This window comes from Arvicanthis niloticus, chromosome 1 (assembly GCF_011762505.2).
Source record: "Arvicanthis niloticus isolate mArvNil1 chromosome 1, mArvNil1.pat.X, whole genome shotgun sequence".
Classification (NCBI taxonomy): domain Eukaryota; kingdom Metazoa; phylum Chordata; class Mammalia; order Rodentia; family Muridae; genus Arvicanthis; species Arvicanthis niloticus.
Window position 1 is genome coordinate 4,041,272 of NC_047658.1, and position 5,915 is coordinate 4,047,186.

At 50.6% G+C, this 5,915-nt stretch overlaps 1 pseudogene across 1 annotated transcript; it reads right to left on the reverse strand.

Moving 5' to 3' along the window:
- Positions 1 to 285: 285 nt before the first annotated feature.
- Positions 286 to 4,725, reverse strand: LOC117698728 (CD177 antigen-like; annotated as a pseudogene). Its single transcript, XR_013108770.1, has 6 exons — positions 4,678 to 4,725; positions 3,699 to 3,811; positions 2,261 to 2,401; positions 1,223 to 1,408; positions 1,004 to 1,135; positions 286 to 715 (listed from the first exon to the last, which is right to left on the reverse strand). The product of XR_013108770.1 is annotated as a CD177 antigen-like (transcript).
- Between the last annotated feature and the right edge of the window lie 1,190 nt (positions 4,726 to 5,915).

Genomic DNA, 5,915 nt, shown 5'->3' on the forward strand with positions numbered 1-5,915 from the left:
AGTCACCACTCACCCATGCGTATTCCTGGAAAGAACTCCACTGTAAACCTCATGGTTCACCAAGTTGGACTTTGGTGGTATTCATACATCGCACTGTCAAGGAATCCCAATGTGGGGTGAGGAGATGTTAGTGTTGAGTCCCCAGGAAAGGTTTGGTCACAGCACCATGAACCAGGCCTTGGCAGCTAGACTTGCCATGGATCCCACTGTGTGCCCTCCTCTCCTCACGTAGAGAAACCCAGTGTTTGGTAAATAACAGCAACTTTATTTTCCACATGTGCGGTCAGTGTGCGGTTGTCTGCTCTGGAGCAGGGTGAGTTCAGTGGCTCCCATATCTAAACATGAGGAGGCAGAGATGTGTGGGGGAGGGATGAGGGCACCCGACAGCACAGGTCGACAGTGCCCGGTCTCAGGTCTTTGGGTTATGAGGTCAGAGGAGGGCTGGGTATGGATGGCCGAGAGGGATTCAGATTCACAGGGAAATGGGTTCAGCAGAGAGGACAAATCCCTGCACACAAAGCGCTGAGAAGGGCCCTGAGCCCTAACATCCAGGCCAGGAGGATGCCAGGGACACGTACATGTGAGAATGAATCCACAGTCTGTGCCTCAGGGATTTCCACAGCGGAGAAGATTCCAATTGATGTTTACTTTTTCAATAAGTATTTTCCAGATGAGACGAGGCATCCATCAATGCTAAAGGTGGTGTTGAGCTCACCTAGAAGATAAAGATCAAATCGGGGGTAAGTGGCATGAACTTGAAAAAAAAAAAGAGAGAGAGAGAAACCACATACCCAGGAGTCTTGGCTCCAGCCCTCCTCCTGTAGTCCCAGAAGTCTTGGTCCAGGTCCAGGATTCCTTTCTCTGACAGGGTTCTAGTCTCCAAACATACTCCTTCTGGTACAGCAGTCAATCTAGGCCCCTGCACACCTCCCTCAGAGCCAGGAGCCCTCATCCCTCCTCTTGAACCCCTGGAGTCATGGCCACAGTCTCCTTCACCCCTTACCTCCCTGGAGGGCCAAGTCACTAGTAAAACAATGAGTGCCCTTAGGACAGAAGACAAAGTTGGAATTGTGGGTGCAGGAACCCTGAAACTGCAAGCAGACAGGACACTGGATGGTTCCCGGCTCATTGTAGGCTGAGGAGAGAGAGGAGAGGTATACAGCATGCTGTCAGCTGCAGCCACAGGCTGGTCCCTCAAGTGTTGGGTCCTGAGGTCACATACCTGCAAGTGACAGGTTGTCAAGTAGGACACTGGTGCTGTCAGCGTTGTTGCATAGTTCAGTGTCACAGAAGTGGACATAAGAGGCAGAAACTATTCCAGGCCCAGCAGAAAATACTTGGATATTTTTGGTCTTCCTCTTCCCCGGGTTGCTGCAGCCTTTGCTCCCCAGTATGACAGATTGCTTACCTAAGGGGGCACCAGAGTGACAGCTCTTCATGCAGGGAAAGGATGGCAAAACCTGCAACCCCAGTTCTTGGGTCCCTTGATGCTCCCACTCAGGGACAGGACAATCCTCAGTGACAACAGAACAGATCTTGAGCTGAGTCTGCCACAGACTGAAGCCCAAACCTGGCTCCCTCTGCTCTGCCCCTTGCTCTGCCCCTGTTACCAGGCCCCTCCACACAGTCTCCCCTGAGCCCCGCAGTACCCTGCAGCCTCACTCTGGTCAGCATCTCTTCCCCCTGCTGGGGTCTCTCTCCACTCTGCCCTTCACACCACACTTGGCTCCCTGTGCTCTGCTTCTCTCTCCTTCCCACTTCCCTGCAGAGCTGCAGAGGAACTCAGGCTTAGCAGAGCCCAACACAGGCACTCAGCATACTTCCTTCCTCTGTCCTCCTTTCCCTTCCTTGGTCCATTTCTCCCTCCTTCCCTCCCTCCCTCCCTTTGTCTCTCCATCCCTTCCTCCCTTTTTCCTCTCCCTTCCTGGGCCCCAAGTCTCCTCTACTCCAGGCTGCTCTTGAAGTCCCAAGGTTGCTGCAGATGAAGCTGACTGTCTCCACCCACAGCCCCATGCTGGCATTACAGGCACTCAGGACAACACCCAGGTCATGTGGGACAAGGGTTCAAGCCCAGGGTGTTTCTTTTAATTAGCATATAGATCTTCATTGTACACCCTCATCACAGGTTAGTAGAACAAGGCACAGAGATAGGAGATCCCAGGATTATGGGTAGATGGGCAGAAATGCAGGACATAGAATCCAGGGCAGGGCTGGGCCTGGTCCAGGGTAGGAGTGTGTCCCTCCAGCTCAGACCACGCACCTACATCTATGAGCAGAAGTGTCTCCTGACATATCTTAGGATGTTCAGCTTTAGTGGTCCCAACTGATTTCCACTCAACTGCTTTCTTAGTGAAGCCACTGCCAAATTTCAACATGATTCCCTTGTGACAAGTCAGAGTAACTGTGGAGAGGAAAATCAGGGTTTGTGAGAGTCAAGAAGCCCACCATGTCTGTGCCTACAGCTTCTGGGCTAAGGGAGGCCATCGCAAACTCCTGAGTCATACAGGATGGCTGTGACATCCCTGTTTGCATTACAGTAGGACTCAGAACTCATTACTTCCAAGCACCCCCACTATTCTAGGTGACCCATAGTGGAAGGCTGTACTTTTAATCATTTCTCAGCTGCCCCACTCCTGCAAACCAGACCTGCACTCTCTCTGCTCCACCCCACCCACCTCCTTCCCATCTTGCTCAAAGGTGGCTCCTTTCCCCTAGCTGCTCCAGCTGCAGCTCTGCCCCCATGATCATCCACTCTTTCTCTGTAGCCCATGTTACAGTCCCCAGGAAACCCCGTGACTTACTCTGTACAGTCTCTGCAGATCCTGAGCCCGGTCCCCACCTCTAATGCCTCCAGCTAGCAAAGATGACAGCAAGGCCTTTCCCTGCCTGTCATGGGTCTCTCCGATCTCCCTTTTCACCCCCCCCCAGCACCCATGGATTCTCCAAAATGGTTAGCTAATAAGGTCAGGCCAATGAGAAACTCGGAGAAGCTTCCAAGGAGGCTGTAACTTCACAGAACTTCCCATGTTCCCCAGAATAAAATTCTCATTATTAAAGGCTGCAGAGATGCCTCAATGGTTAGAGCACTCACTGCTCTTCCAAGTGCTGAGTTTGAATTCCAGAACTTATGAGCACATACTCTCATGCAGGCAGAGACAGACAGACAGACGCATGCCCCTATTCATTATTAAAAATGATAAAGATACATCTAAAACGTCTGAGTTCTTAGAAAGGCCGCCAGGCTCCTGTGTGACTCAGCCTTCCTATGTCTTCATGTGCAAACCCCCTCTTTGTCCCTGTGCCCCTGATACAGTCCCACAGGCAAGGGGGCATCGCACAGGGTCTGGGAAGAAAAGGACATGAGACACATTCTAGTGTGACAGAACTCCTCAGGGGAAGGCAAAGAGACGAGGAACACAGGGGACAATATGCTGGGCACCCATTACTGAGGATGGAACAAGGGACATGTAATCTCTGATTTCCTGTCTGAAAAGGTGGGCAGGGTGCTGGTCTCCAACAGTGGTAGGAGAGCTAGGTGTCGCCAGACACAAGGTCCTTCTCAGGCCTCTGCACATGGTTTCCTCCTCCCATGTCTGTGAATGTTTTCTCCTCCAATCTGTTAAGAGACACTAAATGAGACGTAGAGCTTTCTGACATCCAAATGATGGCTGCCAGTTGCTCTTCTGTTCCACCCTCACCTGAGCAGGGGAAGAAGCCCAGCAGAGAGAGGAGCAGGACATACTGGATGCAGCAGGCTCCCATAGCTTCTCTGAGGCTGGGAAGAGCTGATCAGGACCTGGGAACTGATAACCTACAGGAGTCAATTCAACCAGACAGAGAGGGGTTAATCCTTGTTTTCTAGACAGGAACAGTTCTAGGGAACCTAAAAATGGGAAGCCAGTTTGTTCTTGGTACTTGGTAGTTACCCCAGGCTTACTGTGCCACAGATTCTCTGGTTGCACATCTCAGCCTCAGCTATGTGTTCTCTAAGACCAGAATCCCAGCGACTGTGATCTTTCAGGGTCTAGATGCAGGAGAATGGGCCCAGGAGCCCTCTGATTTAAGCCTCAATCAGAACTTCAGAACCCAAGCAGAACCTTTTCAAGGCCCCTGCTTCTAAGTCCCCAGGACCCAGCTCTACCATAACCACAGCTGAAATTCTGAAGGCCCTGATTTGTCTGTCTGAGGAATGTAGCATTTAGGTTCCATTCTCACACCCCTGACTCCCCAGGACCCAGGATTCTAGTCACACAGCTTCCTTCTTCACGTCTCACAGTACAGTTCTCAGCACCACGAATTGTCGCAAACCCTGGCCTCCTCCTTCAATCATGGTTGGCCAGATCCCCAATGTTACCCTTGGACCCAAAATCCTGAACTGAGCATTCTTCAAAAACCCAGGGAACAAACCCAGCAAGAGCAAAGCCCTCCTCCCTCAGATTAGGGTGTCCAGAGCCCAATTCTACCTCAGACCCAAGACTTTGGTATCTGTGTTTCTTTCATCAAACTCAGGCGTCCAGGCGTAGCCACCTCCCTCAAACTGAAGACTCACACAGGCCCGTTCCTCCTCCTCTTTCCTGCTTGTCCTCACTGGCTCTTTTTTTAGACCTTGGGAATCTGGTCCCTCACTGCTCCTTTTCCTAGTAAGCAGCAAATTCTTTCTGGCTTCAAAATCCTCACCAGAATCTTGGGCTTTGAAGGCGCTTCCAGTTGTGCTCTGAAGTAACCTCTCTGCACATGCGTGACTCCTCTCACACTGCCCAACGTGGCAACCTCAGTCAGACAAATGTCTTGAAGTCCCATTGGTTGATGAGAACTCATTAGAAGGCCTCATTGGACAAACGTGGAGAATCATTGCATCTCATTGGTCTGCATAGAAGCCAATTACAGAACGCCTTAGAAGGCACGCATGTGCAGAAAATGAGTTCTAGGTCACTGACGGTTGCTGCTGAGGTCATCTCCTAATTGCAGGGTCACATGGTATCTAGGAGGGCTTTCTGAGAAACGCCCTTTGCCCTGTCACTGGAGATGCTTCTAAGTTGTACAGATGAGCAGGGAGCAGGTGACAACACTGGTCGCCATCAAAGATGTTTACCCTCCTTAGGCCTGGGAAGATGACCATTCAGATTAGACACAGATATGAATTTTTAAAATTACATTTTATTTTATGTACTTGTGTGTCGATGAGATGTGTCAAGGTGTACACGACAGAGGACAATTTGGGGAGTCGGTTTTCTCCTTCCATGTGTCAGTCCCAGGAATCAAACTCAGGGTGTCAGCTTTGGTGTCGGATGCCTTTATGTGCCAAATCATCTCCCTGATTCTCACTTATTTTGTTTAAAAATTGTGAGTTATTTATATAGTGATTAGAGTCCTTAGAAAGTTTTCCTAAGTTCATGTAATATACTTCATTCCCACATTGTTTTTTTAACTTTACATTCGACTTACTGCCCCCTCGGTCATCCCCTCTCACAATCCTTCCCTCATCTGCCTCCCCTTTTCTTCTGAGCGGGTGGGACCCCCCCAGGTATCCCCCCACACACCCTGGCACTTCAAGACTTTGGGAGGCTAGGTGCTTCCTCTCCCTTTGAGGTCAGACAAAGCAGCCCAGCTAATATCCTGCGCAACAGCCTTAGGGAAAGCCTCTGCTCCAGTTATTCGGGACCCACATGAAGACCAAGCTGCAAGTCTGTTACATATGTAGGGGGAGGCCACTTAGGACTGTTGCTGCTGTTGGGAATGGTGCAGTGACCATCGAGGGCAGGCAGGCGTCCCCAGGCACCCAGAGTGCGGATGCTTTGTTCTGTGGCACAGCTTTACCACATGGGGCTTCAGAGGGGATAATGCTGTTTCAAATGGGTGCTAGCTCTTTGGCGCCAACCTTGTGATAATATTTTGTGCGTTATCACATAGGTAAA